General features: G+C 39.8%; 1 protein-coding gene across 8 annotated transcripts in view; it reads left to right on the forward strand.

Moving 5' to 3' along the window:
- Positions 1-1,331: 1,331 nt before the first annotated feature.
- The window catches only part of LOC100654125 (C-type lectin domain family 4 member A-like), a 94,514-nt gene continuing 75,934 nt past the window's right edge, over positions 1,332-19,911 (forward strand). For 3 of the 8 annotated variants that reach the window (XR_010321920.1, XR_010321921.1, XR_010321919.1), the window contains exons 1-3: positions 1,333-4,334; positions 5,246-12,119; positions 18,411-18,551. The gene's annotated coding sequence lies outside the window, so the exon portion shown is untranslated. Of the gene's footprint in view, positions 4,335-5,245; positions 12,120-18,410; positions 18,552-19,911 lie in introns of those variants that run through there. The other 5 variants (XR_010321923.1, XR_002785916.2, XR_010321922.1 and 2 more) reach the window with 5 other exon arrangements.

Raw genomic sequence — 19,911 nt, forward strand, 5'->3', positions numbered from 1 at the left:
TATCAATTTAGCTGGGCCTTGATTCCTGGCATTTTGTGATTTTCCTATATGTTGTAAATTGTGCCTCTATGATGTTAATGAGGGAAGATGGGCGGCTGTTGTGTTAGTGAGGCAGGACTCAATCTATAAGATTGGATTGTGTCTTGAGGCAATCTCTTGAGATATAAAAGAGAGAAGAGAGCAGAGAGCCAGGGGGACCTCATACCACCAAGAAAACAGTGCCGGGAGCAGAGTGGTCTTTTGGACCTGGAGTCCCTGTGTGGAGAAGATCCTAGTCAGGAGGAAGATTGATGAGACGGCTGACAGAGAGAGAAAGCCTTCCCTTGGAACTGACACCCTTTGGACTTTTAGCCTACTTTACTGTAAGGAAATAAACTTCTCTTTGTTAAAGCCATCCACTTGCGGTATTTCTGTTATAGCACCACTAGATGACTAAGGCAGCGTCTAAGGTGTGTCTCTTGTAGACAGCATATAGATGGATCATGTTTTTTAATCCATTCTGTCAGTGTCTCTTTACTGGTGCATTTAGGCCATTTATTTTTAGTGTAATTATCAATAAGTATGAGTTCACTGCCATTGTTTTGATGTATTTATTTATAATCGTGATGTTGACATTTTCTCTGTTCTGATTAATTTCTGTTCTGAGTTGTTTTGTGTTTATGTATTTTCTTTTCATCTCTCTCATTATTGTTGATTTTGTGTCTGCTGAGTATTTATGCTTTTCTTCTCTTTTAGTTGATAGATAGGTTTGTAAGTTTCCTTTGTGGTTACCTTGAAATTTACCTTTATTTTTCTAAGTTTAAACCAGTGTTTTAGTTCTCGATATCACCTTGACTTCCTCTCCATATGGAAGTTCTATGGCTATACCATTTGTTCCCTCTTTTTTGTTTTGATGTTGTTGTCATTTACATATTGATGTCTCTGGTTCCCGATTTTCAATCTTTTAGCTTTGATTTGTTTTTGTGACTTTCCTATCTTGGTTGATCTTTTCTGTGTCCTAGTCTTGGGTTGTTTTCTGATGTTGTTGGTTCTCTAACCAGAAAAAAAAAAAAACAGAGGACTTCCTTTAATATTTGTTGTAGTTTTGGTCTGGTTTTTACAAGTTCCTTTTATTTCTGTTTATCTGGAAATGACCTAATTTTGCCATAGTATTTGAGAGATAGAAACCCTGGTGGCGTAGTGGTTAAGAGTTACGGCTGCTAACCAAAAGGTTGGCAGTTGGAATCCACCACGCACTCCTGGGAAACCCTATGGGACAATTCTAGTCTGTCCAGTAGGGTCACTATGAGTTGGGATTAACTCAGTGGCAATGGGTTTGGTGTCTTTTTTTTTTTTTTTTTGAGAGACAATTTTGCTGGTTATATAATTCTTGGTTGGCAATTTTTTTTTCCTTCAAGACTGTATGTGTCATCCCATTGCCTTCTTGCCCACATGGTTTCTGCTGAGTCACCTGAGCTTAGTCTTATTGGTTCTCCTTTGTAGGTGACTTTTCATTTATCTTTAGCTGCTCTCAGGATGTCTTTGGTTTTGGCAAAATTGGTTACGTCTTGATGGCTTTCTTTTGGGATCCATCCTGTATGGGGTTCATTGAGCTTCTTGGATAGTTATCTTCTCATGTTCCATGATATTAGGGATATTTTTTCACAGCAAATCTTCAACGATTCTCTCTGTGTTTTCTGTTATCCTACCTGTTCTGGTACTCTGATCACAAGTAGGTTTTTCTCATGATAGTATCCCACAAAACTCTTACACTTTTTTCACTATTCTGATTTTTCCTCAAACAAATCGGTGTCAAGGGATTTATCTTCAATCTCACTAATTCTGACTTCCATTATCTCAATTCTGCTCCTATGACCTTCTATTGAGTTGTCTAAGTCTGAAACTTTATTATTAATCTTTTGGCTTTCTGGTTGCTGTTTCTGTGTGGTTTCTAGCAGCCCATTTATTCTGTCATTTTGTTCTTGTATTGTTTTTCTGAATTCTTCTGTTGCTTTGTCTGTGTGTTCCTTTGTTTGGTCTGAGTATTGCCTGATCTCCTTCCTGATCTTTGGAGAACTCTGTATATTAGTTTTGAATTCTTTATCAGGTAATTCCATCGCCTTATCTTCCTCTGGAGTTTTCTGGCTCTTTATTTTCGTCACTTGCTATGGCCATCTTGTCTTGCTTCTTTATGTGATTTGATATTGACTGTTGTCTCTGAGAAATCAATAACTCATTATATTTATTTATGGTTTTTTGTTTACTGCATCCTGTATTTTTGGTTTTTTTTTGTTTGATATATTCAAGTAGGCTGGGCGTGTGTGTTACTCTGGTTGTTGGTGTTATTGAAGTTCTCACCTCTCTGTCTCCAGCTGGTCAGAGCAGCAACTAGGCATGTGTGCCTGGAAGCCTGTTCACTGTTCCTGCGTGGGTGCAGTTTTTCAGGGTGCAGGTGAATGGGTGTCAGTCACTATGTGGTATGGAGACACTCACCTAGAGTCCTAGGTGGGTAGGGCTGCATGGATGTGTTCGGAGCAGGCACAGGTCTCTGGTTGCAACGGGGGTGATGTGTGGGGCAAGGAGGGGGCTCTTGGCTGCCCCCAGGTGCCCAGATGGAAAGCATGTCCCTGTATGCTACAGTGCATAGTGGGAAGGATAGTGCAGCTGGTCTTTGAGCACCTGGTACCATTGGTTGGAGGGATTGGCAAGCAGCATTAATTCCGAGGCCCCTAGATGAAGGGGGTGGTACCGCTGGCCCTCAGGCCATCAGTCTAGGTGGGCGAGGCCCTTTCTTAGGGGTGGAGTTGTGTCGAATGCCACAAATCTGCAGCTCTCACTTGGCTGATGCTGGTGAAAATGGGCGTCAGGTGGATGCCCAGCCCATTTTGTGCTAATGAGGGTGTGCAGTGCTCTATTGGTCTGCATAGCACTGGGGCAGGGGTGAAGGGTGGGGTGAAGTGTACTGCAAGTCTGTGGACTCCCTATGCCAGTGACTGGGCAAAGAGGTGGGCATCTCTGGACCTGCCATGAGCTCCCAGCTCAGAGAGCATGGCATTGTTGAATGCCGTGAGAATGGTGTCACAGCAGGGTGGGAGATGTGTGAGGGGAAGGAAGTGCTCCTTGGTCGTGGGGCTCTGGCAGGAGGGAGAGTTATGGTGTCAGCATATGTAGTGGGTTGGGAGCTTGCAGTCAACTTTGGCAGGTCTGGTGTCACTCCTGTTTGGTTGTGGAGGTGTGTGCAGATTTGCTGCTGCTTAACTGCACCAGATGGGGTGGGTTTCAGCTTGGGATGTTGCTGCCTGCCTCAGCCTATGTGTGCTGTACAAATTTAGCTAGCAGGTTGCTGGTGATCCCACAAATCTGTATTTCCCTGTTTCTGCTATTTTTCAATTGTCTCTTCTTCCACCTAATGATCGGTCCAATTCTTCAGCTTTGTGTTTGATGACTAGGGCTCCTAGATTGTCATATGTAATCAATTCACTTTTTTTCTTGGTCTTTGTTGTAAGGGGGAACAATACAAAGTGTCTGACTATTCCACCATCTTGGCCCTGCCTCCCAGAAATTTATCTTAATAAAATATATGCATTAAAAAATTTTTATTGTGCTTTAGGTGAAATTAATAATACATTTGTAATTCAGTATTCCAGAATATTATAATTTCACCATGTGATCAATCTAAAATTACTAATGAGATGTTTTACTTTTTTTTTCGTACTGTCTTTGAGGAAATTTGGTGTGTATTTTACACTTACAGCACAGCACACTTTGGACTAGCCATATTTCAGGTGCTCAAGAGTCATATTAGCTTATAGCTACGTATTGGTTAGCACAGCTCTAGGGCTTGCTCTTCTGTCATTTTTTTGTGAAGTGGCAGTTTGTTTTGTGAGGTCTCCTGGCCCTATTTCCCTCTTCTACTTTTTTAGACTTTCTTTTTCCTTGGTCTCTATTGCCCCTGTCCTGCTCCATTTGAATTCTGTGCCAGCGTTTTCTTCTCAGTGTGGGGTTTGTTATGGAAGGAAGCTTCGGCTGTTCATTTGGAATATTCATGAGGTCCAAACATCTCCACCTCTTCCGACCCTTGAACTCATTAGCTATTGGAAATGAAACCCAGTTTGACTTGCTAGGTTTTTAAGTGAATGTTGTTACTGCTGCGAGTGTGCTCTGACTTGATTGGACCATTGCGATCCGTAGAATTTTTATTGACTGATTTTTCTGAGTAGATCATCAGGCCTTTCTTCCTAGTCTGTCTTAGTCTGGAAACTCCACTGAAACCTGTTCAGTATCACAGCAACAATCAAGCCTCTAAGACAGATAGGTGGTGACTGTACCTGAGGTGCATTGGCACGGAACGAAAGGTGAGAATTCTACGGCTGAACCACCACTGTCCTTTTAAGTGAATACTTGTTGGTTATTTTGAGTTTTAAACTCCTTTGAGGGCAGTTGCTTCTCTCTGCTTTCTCCAGTGCAAATGCTGGTAATGTGTAGCTCTTCTAACACTCCATTGTTTGTCTCCACTCACTCGTATTTTAGAGTTCGTGAGAATATCTTGTTCCCCAATTTTTGGTGGATGTTTTCCATGGGCTTTTAGATTTTGCTATCGTAGTTGCTCTGTGTGCTTTTATGGGGGAAATTATAGGGAATTCATTCCCAAGCTTGCTTTATTTACATTCTCATTTTGCTGGAGATTGCTCTTCTAGTAGCTTCTTAAGAAGAGAAAAATGAGAGGTAAACTTTTAGCCCTGGCTTTTCTGAAATGTCTCTTATTTTATTCTCACAATTAATATTTTTTCTAATTACAGAATTTTGGTTAAAAACTGTCTTCTTTTGGAATTTTGAGGGCATTGCTTCACTGTCTTGTAGTAACCAATATATTTGTTGAGAAGTACAACAGCAACTTTGATCATAATGTCTATTTATATGATCCTGCTTTCTCTTTGGCAGAGTTTAGGACCTTCCTTTTGTCTTTTTTTTTTTGAAATTGTACTGTAATTAAAAAAAAATGTGCTTTAGATGAAAGTTTACAGAGCAAATTAGTTTCTCTTTCAACACCTAATACACAAATTGTTTTTTGACATTGGTTGCAATCCCTGTGATGTGTCAATATTCACCCCTTCCACACCCCAATTCCCCATTTCTGCTTGTCCACTTTTCCTGTCCCTTCCTACCTTCTCGTCTTTGCGTTTGGGCAGGTGTTGCCCATTTGGGTGCATGCACATGATTGAACTATGAAGCACGTTCCTTATATGTGTTATTGTTTGTTTTATAGACCTGTGTAATCTTTGGCTGAAAGGTGACCTTCAGGAGTGACTTCAGTTCTCAGTTAAAAGGTACCTCAGGGCCATAGTCCTCGTGGGTTCCCCCAGTCTCTGTCAGACCAGTAAGTCTTATCTTTTTTGATGATTTTGAGTTTTGTTCCACATTTTTTCTCCTGTTTTGTCCAGGATCCTCTACTGTGATCCCTGTCAGAGTGATCGGTGGTGGTAGCCGGGCACCCTCTAGTTCTGGGCTCAGGCTGGTGGAAGCTGTGGTACTTGTGGTCCATTGGACTAATATTTCCTTTGTGTCTTTGGTTTTCTTCATTCTCCTTTGCTTCAGATGGGGTGGGACCAGTCGATGTGTCTTAGATGGCTGTAATTTGTTTTGAGGTGGGCCTTTTGTTCTTCTCATTCTTTTATTGTGCTGGTGCTCTCTTTGTGACAATGTGCAAAATTTCAAATCAGTGGAAGTTTATAAATTTATGATATATCTGTCATAATTCATGTTTAGAGTTCCAACATAACAGTGAATAATTCTAAGATTAGCAGTCTAGTGAAGTAATACAGATGGAATCAGTTCATTTTTACATTGCTTATTTAATAAATAGTTCTTAAGCACTTACACCTACCACACATCTGTCAGTTTGTCATACTGTGGTGGCTTGCATGTTTCTGTGATGCTGGAAGCTATGCCACTGGTATTTCAAATACCAGCAAGGTCACCCATGGTGGACAGGTTTTAGTGAGCTTCCAAACTAAGACAGACTAGGAAGAAGGATCTGGTGGTCTGCTTCTGAGAAATTGACCAGTGAAAACCTTATGAATAGCAGCAGAACATTGATATAGTGCCAGAAGATGCGCCTCTCAGGTTCGAAGGTACTCAAAATATGATTGGAGAAGCGGTGCCTCCTCAAAGTAGAATTGATCTTAATGATATGGATGGAATAAAGCTTTTGGGACCTTCATCTTTTGATGTGACACGACTCAAAATGAGAAGAAACAGCTGCAAACATCCATGAATAAACGGAACATGGAACGTACGAGGTATGAATCTAAGAAAATTGGAAATCATAAAAAATGACATGGAACACATAGAGCTCGATATCCTAGGCATTCGCGAACTGAAATGTAGTGCTATTGGCCATTTTGAATCAGACAATCATATGGTCTACTATCCCAGGAATGACAAATTGAAGAGGAATGGCATTGCATTTGTCATTAAAAAGAGCATTTCGAGATCTATCCTGAAGTACAACATGGTCGGTGATAGGATAATATCGATACACCTATAAGGAAGACCAGTTAACACAAATATTATTCAATTTTACACACCAACCACTAATGCCAAAGAAGAGGGAATTGAAGATTTTAACCAACTTCTGCAGTCTGAAAATGATCAAACATGCAATCAAGATGCATTGATAATTACTGGTGACTGGAATGTGAAAGGTGGAAACAAAGAAGGATCAGTAGTTGGAAAATATGGCCTTGGTGATAACAACGACACTGGAGATCACATGTTAGAATTTTGCATGACCATTGACCTCCTCATTGTAAATGCTTTTTTTTTTAATAACATAAACGGTGACTATACACGTGGACCTTGCCATATGGAGCACACAGGAATCAAATCAACTACATCTGTGGAAAGAGATGAGGAGAAGCTCAATATCATCAGTCAGAACAAGGCTAGTGGCCTACTGCAGAACAGACCATCGATTGCTTGTATGCAAGTTCAAACCGAAGCTGAAGAAAACTAGAACAAGTCCACAAGAGTGAAAGTATGACCTTGTGTAAATCCCACCTGAATTTAGAGACCATCTCAAGAATAGATTTGACGCATTGAACACTAATGACAAAGTCCAGAGGAGTTGTGGGATGACATAAAGGACATCATACGTGAAGAAAGCAAAACGTCATTAAGAAGATGGGAAAGAAAGAAAAGACTAAAATGGATGTCTGAAGAAACTCTGAAGCTTGTTCTAGAATGTAGAGTAGCTAAAGCAAATGGAAGAAATGGTAAAGTAAAAGAGCTGAACAGAAGATTTCAAAGGGTGGCTAGAGAAGACAAAGTATTATAATGAAATGTGCAAAGACCTGGAATTAGAGGACCAAAAGGGAACAGAACACTTGGAATTTCTCAAGCCGAATGAACTGAAGAGAACATTCAAGCCCCAAGTTGCAGTTCTGAAGGATTTCTTGGGCAAAATAGTGAATGATGCAGGAAGCATCTAAAGAAGATGGAAAGACACAGAGACACTGTACCAAGAGGAATTGGTCAACACTCATCCATTTCAGGAGGTAGCATATGATCAAGAAATGACGATATTGAAGAAAGAAGTCCAAGCTGCCCTGAAGGCATTGGTGAAAAACAGGCTATAGCCATTGATAGAATACCAGTTGATATATTTCAGCAAATGGATGCAGCACAGGAGGTGCTAATTCGTCTGTGCCAAGGAATTTGGAGGACAGTTACCTGACCAACTGACTGGCAGAGATCCATATTTGTGCCCATTTCAAAGAAAGATGATCCAACAGAATGTGAAATTTATTGAACAGTATCATTAATATCACTCACAAGCAAAATTTTGCTGAAGATCATTCAAAAACAGTTGCAGCAGTACAGCGACAGGGAACTGCCAGAAATTCAAGCCGAATTCAGAAGAAGACGTGGAATGAGGGATATCATTGCTGATGGATGGATATCGTCATTGATGAAGTGTGGCTGAAAGCAGATAATACCAGAAAGATGTTTACCTGTGTTTTATTGACTATTCAAAGGCATTTGACTGTGTGGATCACAACAAATTTGGATAACATTTGAAGAATGGGAATTCCACTTAATTGTGCTCATGCTGAATCTGTACATAGACCAAGAGGCAGTTGTTCGAACAGGACAAAGGGATACTGCATGGTTTAAAGTCAGGAAGGGTGTGCGTCAGGATTGTATCCTTTCACTATACTTATTCAGTCTATGCTGGCAAGTAATCTGAGAAGCTGAGTTATATGAGGAAGAACGCAACACCAGGATTGGAGGAAGGCTCATTAATATACTGTGATATGCAGATGACACAATATTGCTTGCTGAAGGCAAAGAGGACTTGAAGCACTTACCGATAAAGGTCAAAGATTACAGCCGACAGTATGGCTTACACCTCAACATAAAGAAAACAAAAATCCTCACAACGGGACCAATAAGTAACATCATGAGAAAAGACTGAAGTTGTAAAAGATTTCATATTACTTGGATCCACAATCAATGCCCATGGAAGCAGCCATCAAGAAATCGAATGATGTATTGCATTGGGCAAATGTGTTGCAAAAGACCTTCTTTAAAGTGTTAAAAAGTGAAGATGTCACTTGGAGGACTAACGTGTACCTGACCCAAGCCATGGTATTTTAAACTGCCTCATGTACATGGTACATGTGAAAGCTGGACAATGAATAAGGGAGACTGAAGAAGAATTGATGCCAGTTGAATTATGGTGTTGGTGAAGAATATTGAGTACACAGTGGGCTGCCAGAAGGACAAACAAGTCTGTCTTGGAAGAAATGCAGCCAGGGTGCTCCTTGGAAGCGAGGATGGCAAGACGTCATCTTATGTACTGTGGACATGTTATCAGGAGGGACCAGTCCCTGAGAAGAACATCATACTTGGTGAAGTAGAGGGACAGTGAAAAACAGGAAGGGCCTCAATGAGACAAATCGACACAGTAGCTACAGCAATGGGCTCAAAAGTAGCAAGGATTGTGAGGATGGTGTTACCGCAGTTTCAGGAGTTGGAGCCTCCTGCTGTAAACAGCCAGCTCTTGAGACAGGGGTGAGGTGGGTAGCAAGAGCTTTATTAATATATCAATATATGGAGACGGGGGAACAGGGATATGGAGACAGAGGAGAATGATCTCCTCCTAAATCTGTCTGTCTCAAGAAACTGGAGGCCACCTGGGGTTTTTTAGGGAAAAGGTTTTAGGAACTTGTGGAATGTCCATTTTCTTTCTGTGTGGTTTCGATGGTCACGTTTCAAACACGTTGGTCTTTTCCTGCCATTATCCCATCAGCCCAGGGGGTGACTGGCGCCATCCTGGTGAGCATCACCCTGTTTGACAGGCTTAGATCAATATCACTTGTTTTTTCATGGTCCTAGGGGAAATATTCATTAATTTTTATTTCCAAGGAGTGCCTGGTGGATTCAAACTACCATCCTTTTGATTAGCAGCGGTAGCATTTAACCACTATGCGTAGTGGTTAAGTGCTACGGCTGCTAACCGAAAGTCGGCGGTTTGAAACCGCCAGGCGCTTCTTGGAAACTCTATGGGGCAGTACTACCTCTGTCCTATAGGGTCGCCATGAGTCGGAATCGACTTGACCGCACCGGGTGTGGTTTCGGGCTTACCACCAGGGTTTCCAACAAGCACTTACTGTGAATAAAATACTCTTTCTGTTGAGTTAACAGCCCTGATGTACAGACTGTCTTAATCTCATTTTTGGTGAAGGCTCCATGAAAACGAAGTGGATTTTAACTCACTAATAGGTTTATCTCATTCTCTTCAGATATAGATGTCAATTGTATTTCTCCAAATTTCTTAGCGTCTGAGCCCTGACTCATTCAGATGACAAAGCTGGCAACTTGTGACCATCTAGAAGGAAATGAATACATCAGTTGGTTTACAGAAGTGGAAGTTGCATAAAATACAGAGATATGGGTTTGAGTTTCATCTGCACCACTTATAACTATTGTTTGGTCTTAGACAAGTTATTTAATCTATCTAACTTTTGGTTTCTTCAACTGTAAAATGAGAATAATACTTATTTTTCAGGATTATTTTTAAGTTAAAGTAATGACTATAAAATCATTTTGTTAATTGCAAAGTGCTATGTAAATTTCCTCTTTCTTCTTTGCTTCTTTCTTTTTCTGTCATTGAATTAAAGATGCCTACTAATGATAATGGAGCCCTGGTGGCAGAGTGGTTAAGAGCTATGGCTGCTAACCAAAAGGTAGGTGGTACGAATCCAACAGCTGCTCCTTGGAAACCCTCTGGGGCAGTTCCACTCTGTCTTATGGGATCAGTATGAATTGACTTGACAGCAACGGTTTAAAAAAGTTTTTTTTTTAATTAATGATACTATTTTTTTGTATTGTTGTTTTGGAAGCAGCTGGAAGTGTAGGCAGAAACAGAAATCATTGGTATCCATCCACTTAACCTCCACTTAAACATTCCATGAGTTTATCCTCTTTCATTGCTAGAAAATTATTTATGCAAGCACTTTGAGATAAGGTTATGCTGGCAATATCAACCTGTTTTGGTCTATGAACAACTAAAATTTGATTGAAATTGAAATATTCAAATGATATATCTGATTGGTTTCTAATAAGAGAACATTGCTTTATTAACTTTTCGTGAGAAAAAAATCTTTGGCTTGTTATGTTTTTTATTCTTTAAGAAATACATGCCCATAAAATATCAAATACTATAACAGCTTTAAGGTAAACATGAATTGCCCTGTTTACTCCATTGTTATTTTTATATATCCAGAGAAAGCTATTTTTAACAGTTTGATTATATTTTTCCCTACAATTTTTATAAGCTTTTGTTTCTACACAAATTGACTAAAATATATATAATTCTGTAATTTAACTTCTTCACTTAGCAATACATTGTGCAACTTATTGTAAGTGGTCCTATTAACAAGGCTACAGGAGATGAAGTGGCTGCGAGGGAAAGGACAATTCAAGGACTGCTGAGTAAAAGAGTGCTTCTTATGGCACTGGACAGCCTAAAGAGAGAATGACAAGCTCAAAGTCCTGAACTCTTGGCTCCAGGTAAAACCTGACAATCAGATTTTCGATCTTCTATCTATGTGAGAATCTTTTATTGCTTGTAGCTGCAAGCTGAAGCCAAAACCAAACTCAAAATTTGATTCTACAGGTTAGAATATTACAAACCCAGTCGAATTCAAGCTTTACTAGATCGTTTAAGTAACAACTAGAGGCCTGATCGTGATAAAATGTGACCTCAAGAACTTAGAGAAGTGGCAGTTGCATAAAATACGGAGGATTCAGTCCAAAGCACCCGCCCGGCAAACATTCAAAGCTCGTAAGTTTCGTTTCATTTGCCCACAAAGGAAGTAGGCATTGTGAGGGCCTGACTCCACCCTGTGGTTAAATAACTTGTCCAAGGTCACAAAGCCAAAAAACGACAGGTTTTCATGCCAAGGTAATCTGTCTCCAGGAGCCCTGGTGGTGCAACAGTTAAGTACTTGGCTGCTAACTGAAAGGTTGGCCATTGGAACCCACCCAGTGGCTCCACAGGAGAAAGAACTGGCAATCTGCTTCTTAAAGATTGCAGCCAAGAAGAGCCGGTGGGGCAGTTCCACTGCGTCACATGGGGCTGCTATGAGTCAGAAATCAACTCCACACCACTCCACAACAACAATCTGTCTCCTTTAAAATCCAGGCCCCTGACCACTACTCTTTACTGCTCATTGATAATCTATTATGAGTGGGGTTGGGAGGTCAGTATAAATAATAAGTATATTCTCCATTCAAATATTTATTTACCTATTAATATCTGAAAGAAGTATCATTCTGTACCTAATTTTCTGTCAGCTGTAGCTGCTGTCTTTCTGCGTTCCCAGGAAACTTTGGTTGGAATTCAGATTTAGACTCTGTAGATGAAATTTCACTGGCTCATTTTCATTTATTTATTCCTTTTTAAGTGCTTCTGTCACCAGGAAGTCTGAGCAGTATGTCCTACAGTTGTGCTGGAGTTGCTCGCGGGAGCACGCCCTCTACTGGTCGCATGCTGATATGCAGCCAGATGCAGCATCCACGCAAAGTGCTTCTATGACATTTCTTTCCTATTATAAGCGCAATGGCAGGAGTAGGTGAGTAGAAAAAAGAAAATATTGAAGAGGAAACAAACAAACAAAAATCTTACAGTGAGTCTCAATGCATATTTCTTTTTAGTTAGAGGATGATACTATCCTTCAATTTATATGGCCGAATGTAAGATCACAGGCGACAATTATTATTCCTGGCTCAGATCCAGGCAACCCGAGTATGCCGGAGCTTTTTTTTTTTTTTAATAAAAAACCCACCACCATATCTTGACAGCTTCAAAAAAGGGCTGAAAAGAAGAATTCTGGCTAAATTTTGAAGTAAATGCCAGATCGTAAAATTGCTGTGAAAACCATCACAAGCCTATTCATTCTCCTTAAGGACCTACTTTTAAGTAAATGTAATTCTCTTCCTTTTTCTGTTCTTTACCGAGGGAATGTGTCTGAGGAGCAGCTCTTGAGTATGAGTTCTAGAGTCACAAACTATATGTATTGTCCTCATGTAGAGTCAAGTGGAAATGATAGACTTTTTTTTTTTTAAGTTTGGACAATAATAACTAAAACATGAGAAAAGTGCAATGTAATCTTAGCCAGTTGTGATTATTACAATAAGATAGTAAGCTACCAAATTTATCAGCGTTTGTGCTACACAATCCCTAGTGTTCCTTTTCTCAGGTCATGGGGTCTATGTACCAGAGTACAATTTATCTTCATCCCTTCTTACTTGGCCCTCTTATATTGTGACTGATTCTTAACAAGGAATGAGATTTTCTGCAACTATGGCAAAGCATATCGTGAAGACTGAAGTCATTTAGCTAGGAAAAATACAAACGAGAGTGAGGAAAAGAAGAAAACAACTAACTTACTGATTTCTAGTCTGTCTTTGCTGAAAGCACTGTTAATGCAGCAAGTGTTTAATGAGCGTCTTGTGTTTGTGAGTGGACAAAAATGAACACATCGTTCTTCTATTCAAAGAGCTTACAAACAGTAAGAGAGAGAATATCAGTAGCAACCCAAAGAAAACAAGGGAGATCATCTTTCAGACTGGGAGGATAGTACACGTCTTATCAAGTATTATTTGAGCTAGTCATGTACAATGGGAAGAATTTCAGCAGGCAGGAGTAGGCGGGAAGGTATACTAGGCAGAGGGAATTTTAGCAAGCACTCAATGCTCAAGGTGATTACAGTGTTTGACTAGTACTTTGGTTTGCTGGAGCATATTTTGAGTGGAAGGGAAGACTGAGACTTGAGAATGGAATGGTACTTTGAACTTTATTCTGTGTAAGCCAAAAAAAAAAAAAAAAGCCAAAGAGAACCATTAAAGGCAATGAGGAGAATGAGGTGCATCGGAGAGCTTTAAGGACACTGTTCTGGTGGGAACATATAAGCTGAATTGGAAGGAGGAAAGCAATAGGTAAGCTGACTAGCTAGAAGGTTATGAAAGTGGAGGAAATGAGGAGTAATAAAGGCTTACACTGCACCATCGAAGGCAGATATTAATGTATAATTGAGGGGGCTGAGCTAGAAAAGTGATTCTCCACCAATACTACCACTACCACCAGCTGTTGTTGAGTCAGCTCTGACTCATGGTGACCCCATGCGTGTAAGAACAGAACTGTGCTCCACAGGATTTTCAGTGGGTGATTTTTCGGAAGTAGATGGCCAGGGCTTTCTTCCTCTGGGTGGACTCAAATCCTCAATCTTTTGATTAGCTGCCAAGTGTGTTAACCATTTACACCCCTCAGGGATTCCTGTAGTTAGAATAGATGCTTCAAAGTCTGATAGTGTCAACATCTGGGTGGTTTTGGGGTTGTTGATTGATTTAACCTTGAGAATTGGTCACATTTTCCTGGTTCTTTGTGTGTTGAATAATTTTGGACTGTATCCTGGATACTTGAATGTTATGCTGTATAGACTTTGGGTTCTACTGAAATCCTCTAAAGAATGTTAATGTTAATTTTTGGTTTTAGCAGTCAATCAGTTCAGTTCTGTCTTATCTTTGATGCTGGCTCCAATGTTAGTTCAGTTTTCAAACCTTTTTACTGCTCCGAGTCTGCGCCACATATGTGCGTTCGTCTGAGACTTGGGCAGTGGTTTAAATCTTAGCTCACTTCTCAAAGACTTTGGTGTGCTGCTTTGAGGCTGACTTACACATATGCAGTTTAGGAACAAATCTGGAATTTGTGAAGTTTCCTACACAGAATTAGGGGATTCCCTTCTTCAAGTTCTTTCTTGCCGAAAGTTCTCCATAGTCGCTGACCCAGAAGGTCCCCTTTTCCTGTTTCCTCTGGCCACATTGATGAAGTTTCTCCTGCGCTGCTGCTGTGCATTTCCGCGTGTTGGGCCTGCCCTCAAGTCACAGCTGTGAGGACAAGAAAATGGGAGATCATCCTCTTACAGGCATGTCTCCAAGTTTTGACTCCCCTGCTCTTACTTTCTTTTCAGAGTCCTCAAATAATTGCTTTTTAAGTTTATTCAGAGTTTTTGGTTTTAAACAGTGGGAGAGATAGGCTCTATGGTGGGCTTAGTCCGTTTTGGGATTCTTATTTATTCTTTTTTAGCAGATGCATTGTAGTAGATACAGCATCATTTATTTACCCCTTTGTCATTAGTGTTTGGCAATAGGTTTTAATCAGTTTTTACGTTTACAAAACAGCACTGCTGTGAATATCTGTGTACGTTATCTGTGCATGCTAGTGAAAATGTATTTATCCAGTAGTTTCTCAGAAATAGAATGCTGGGTCAAACAGCATGTGCATTTAACAGTGTAATAGGGTTTTCCAAATAGCTCTTAAAAACTGTGCATTTTGATTTGGGCTTATGGATATTTTTAATTTTTGCTAATCTGATTGATAAAATGTAATCATTTTAATCCTGCTGGATGGTGACCAACTTTTCATATATTTAGTGTTCATTGGATTTATCTTTTTCTGTGAATTGCTTCTTCATTTGTTTTGCTTTATTTTCTATTGGTTTGTTGGTCTTATTCCTATGATTTTGTGACCTCCTTGAGTATTAAGGAAGAGAACACTTCGTCATGTAAATTGCAAATATTGTCCCTAGTGTTGACTGTCCTTTATGAAACAAGATGCTTTAAAGTGAAAGTAGTATAACATTTGGCGTCAGAGGTTTGGTTTGAGTTTAATTATCACTACTTGTCCTTAGCTGTGTGAAAAAAGTTATTAAAATGAAGTTACTTAAAATGGAAATTCTGGCCAAGATCCTAAGTTGGCATACATTAGGCATCAAAACGAGATGTGGCACAGGACAGCCTGTAGGATGTTAACAAACTCTTACGTGCCTATTAAACATCTCACCCATTTGAAGTGGATAAGAGAATCAGGTTGGTGAAGATCGGGGAGCATTTTTACGAAAGATTCTCTGCAGAGAGCTGTAATATGCGTCCTATTTATCCTCCCCAGGAATAAGGGAGAGGGTTGTTTGTCCTTTTGTTGCTGACTTGTAGGAGTTATTTATGTATTCTGGACTTTAAATCCTTATCAGATATATGGTTCCCAAATACTTTTTCTCAGGTGTAGGTTGTCTCTTCACTTTGTCGATAAAATCCTTCGATGCAGAAAAGTTTTTCTCATTGCAGTTTTAATTTGCATTTCCCAAATGAGTAATGGCGTTGAGCATCTTTTTGGTGCTATAGTAATTTGTATATCTTCTTTGGTAAAATGTCTACTAAAATATTTTGCCCGTTCTTAAATTGAGTTGTCTATTTCTGAATTGTAAGTGTTCTTTATATATTCTGGATTCAAATAATTTCACTTTGTAAATGATGTTTTTTGAAGTGTAAAAATTTGAATTTTAATGAAATTCAATTTACCAATTTTTTTTCTTTTCTGATTGTATTTCTGGTGTCATAGCCAAGAAATCTTTGCCTAACCCAAAGTCTCAACTGTTCCTTTTGAAATAATAATGTGACAACAACATATTTGTTCCAAACTACTCAGGGACATTTAACCAGTGAGGGAAAGAACTAATGAGGATGACTTATTTAAGGTGATGAGATTAGTACTGTTATTATTAACTCGTTTCAGTGCTGCATTTTATTAAAGGCCCTGTAGTTAGATTAAGTATAGGGTTCCTTCATATTTTCTCAGTTGTCTGCACTTACTAATAAGCCTTCTCATGCTACCCAGGTTTACTGACTCCTCAACCAGCCACGAGAGTAAATTTTTGGAGAGTAACCAGTTTTAATTTAAAGGTGGCCTCAAAAATATCGAGTACAAATAAAGGTGATTAATTATGCCAATCCATGCTCAGGAGCTTACACGTATTTTGGTGAAAATTAGATTTTTTTCTAACCAGTATCTTCTAGTAGTCCTGGTGGTGCAGTTGTTAAGAGCTCAGGCTGCAAACCAAAAGGTCAGCCTTTTGAATCCACCAGCCTCCCCTTGAAACCCTATGGGGGAGTTCCACTCTGTCCTATAAGGTCGCTTTAGTCGGAATCGACTCTAAGGCAACGGCTTTTTATTATCGTCTAGCGGAAAACATAATGTATAAATATAAAGGTATTGTCTGGAGTGGCCTGTGTCTCTAGTGAAAAGATTAACACATTTTTAAAAGATGCGTTTAAAGAGTTGTTCTCAAAACATTTTGTCTTTACGTTTAGTGGTAACCAAGTATTCAACTGTTAGTTTAGTTCTCTAATGGAAGCTACAGCCTACTTAGCTTGCTGTTTGCCAAGGATGTGCTTAAGACAGAGGCTTAAAGGTCAGACTGAAAATATTTCAGTAGGAAGACTGTCAGGGGCTGATTCTGTGACATCTCCTTGGCAGAAGTAGTGTCTCTCAACTATTGACAGGTTGCCACAACCTACATTTAGTTGCATGTGGCTTGTGTAAAAAGAATAATCAACAGTAGTGGAGCTGGGGACTCTCATCCCTTTCCATCTGTGACCAGCCACTACGTGAATTCCATTTGCTTTTTTGGTAAAAATCTTTAATATTCTTATAGTTCTAAGGAACCACAGAATCTTGAATTTAAAAGAGATCTAAATGACAATTTAGATGGTAATGGGTAATGTATCGATGAGGCGTCTGGGTGGCAAAAACTGTAAGTACTCGGCTGCTAATCAAAAGGTTGGCAGTTCAGACCCATCAAGAGGAGCCCTGCAAGAAAAGCCTGGCAATCTACTTCCCAAAAATAGGCCATTGAAAACCCTGTGGAGCACAGATCTACTGTGACACACATGTGGTCTCCATGAGGTGGAATCAACTCTACAGCAACTGGCCTAATGTATCAGTGTTGATTTCTCGATTTTGATGATTATGTTTTGGTTACTTAGGAGAAGATCCTTGAATGTAGGAAATACACTCTAAAGTATTTGGGGCTGATGGGGTATCATATCAGCAACTTACTCTCAAGTGGCTCAGGAAAAAAAGTTTTGTACTTGTAACTTTTCCAATTTTGTTTTTGTTCCAAAGCAAGCAAAAAAAAAAAGGCAAAAAAAGTTCTGTGAGGTTGAATAGGTATGCTTATAACTCACATTGGAAGGAGATTATGAAGGAGTTTCACCTTAGAGTGCTCATGTCTAATGTGGCCCATGCTGGGATATTTTGAATGTCCAGTTTCCCCTGTAACCATGTCCACTATCCAAGACTTTTCTGCTGGACTTGGGGAGTCAGCTGCTATCAGTGATCTTGTTGAAGTCCCTTCTGCCTTGGGGTGTGAATTCAGACTGCAAGAGTCAGAGTTGGGGAAATATATTGGGTGATATTGATGGTGGTGAATTTTCTTACTCTTACCTGATGTTGTTGTGTCCTGTTGAGTTTATTCCGACTCAAAGTGACCCTATATGACAGAGTAGAACTGTTCTATAGGGTTTCCTAGGCTACAATCTTTATGGGAGCAGATCACCAGGTCTTTTGTCACTCAGAACAGCCAGGTGGGTTTGACCCGCCAACCTTTGGATTGGCAACTGAGGGCTTAACCATTGTGCCACTGGTGGGCTGTTCAAATTCATATGTGCCCACATGCAAACATAATTGTTTGAATTTTGTTTTCTTGGTGAATTCAGAGAACCCAGGTCTCAGCAAAGATTCTCTAACCATTTGGTTCCTCTTTCTTTTTTTTTTCTTTCCTATTTCTTTGCCCACCCTTTGAGTTCCCACTTATTATATTTGCTAGGGTATGTGTAAAGGCTGTGGTTCTCATTGTGCTGCTTCTGGGGGTTGGGCCTCTGTCTGTGAACTGAGTGGCCTCATATTGAGGATTTATTTTTCACTGATACTTCTCTGGGGGTAGTTGCCCAAATTCGACCTCTGCTGTCATGTAGTTGAGTGATAGGAAGTTTCATTATTTAACACCATGTTTGTTCTCATTTTTAAGATATTTTAGGGAAGGGATGAAACAAATTTTCTGAAGAAAGCAAAAGACCTCTTCTCAATATGGCTTCAGAGTTGACGTATGCAGAAATGAAGTTCAAAAATGAATCCAACACCTCAGGTTCCAACTCAGAGCCTCCTGCAGGTAGGAAACATTATCTGGTGGTCAGAGTTAGCGATGAGATGAAGAATGAAGCGAAGGCATAGACATAGGTGATTGTTATGGTTTGAATTGAGTCCCCCCAAAATGTGTGTCAGCTTGAATATGCCATGATTCCGAGTATTGTGTGATTGTCCACCATTTTGTCATCTGATGTGATTTTCCTATGTGTTGTTAATCCTACTTCTATGATGTTAATGAAGCAAGATTAGAAGCAGTTATGTTAATGAGGCAGGACTCAATCTACAAGATTAGGTTGTATCTTGAGTCAGTCTCTTTTGAGATATAAAAGAGAGAAGTGAACAGAGAGATAGGGGACCTCATACCACCAAGAAAGCAGAGCTGAGAGCAGAGCATGTCTTTTCAACGTGGAGTCCCTACACTGAGATGCTCCTAGACTAGGGGAAGATAGATGACAAGGACCTTCCCCTAGAGCCGAAGAGAAATCCTTCACCTGGAGCTGTCACCTTGAATTTGGACTTGTAGCCTACTAGACTGTGAGATAATAAATTTATCTTTTTTAAAGCCATCCAGTTGTGGTATTTATGTTATAGCAGCACTGTTTAACTAAGTTAGTGATGTTAGTTGCTGGTTCTGTGAGTGGCCATGACTGGAAACACTGAGAATTCCTATAAGACTGAGTTCCCTGTAGATAGGCATTAAGGAGTAGTACAGTTAAATGATGGGGGAGAAAAATATGATGACCCTGTCTTCTGAGAAGTTGTGCTCCTGCGCCCTCTGAGGCTCAGCGGGGCTGGGGTCCAGTTATTAGGTCCAGCTCATGAACCATGTATGGCCCATAAAGGGGTTGTTGATGTATTAGTACACTTTGGGTGAACAGTGTTGAGGGTGTATTTTTTAGTTTTGGACTGAATTGGAACAAAAGAACATTGCAGATGAAAGGCTAGAAAGTCTAACAAAGAAAGCAAACGCCTTAAATCTGCAGGGAAAACTTTCTGAAATCAGAAAATCCACTGCATAGTGTATCTCCAAGATGGACTCAATTAATTAGTCTTGGGAGTTCGTTAAAAGGTAATTTGAGTGGCAAGTATGGCATCTTAGATAAAGAGCAAAAGAGATTTTAAAAAGTGCATGCAAGACTACAAGAAGTCATGGGAGAAGATCAGGATTGCTCAGGCTTTTCAAAAACATTTCTCTGGAGATATGAACAAGCATGAAGGGAGATTTTTTTGCCCTCTTGAAAAACTTTATATTATTTATTATGTTGCTGTTATTAGGTGCTGTGGAGCTGATTCCAACTGATAGTGACCCTGTGTACAACAGACGAAAAACTTGCCAGTGCACCGTTCTCATAATCATTGCTATGTTTGAATTCATTGTTGCA

This window comes from Loxodonta africana, chromosome 4 (assembly GCF_030014295.1).
Source record: "Loxodonta africana isolate mLoxAfr1 chromosome 4, mLoxAfr1.hap2, whole genome shotgun sequence".
In the NCBI taxonomy this organism is placed as follows: domain Eukaryota; kingdom Metazoa; phylum Chordata; class Mammalia; order Proboscidea; family Elephantidae; genus Loxodonta; species Loxodonta africana.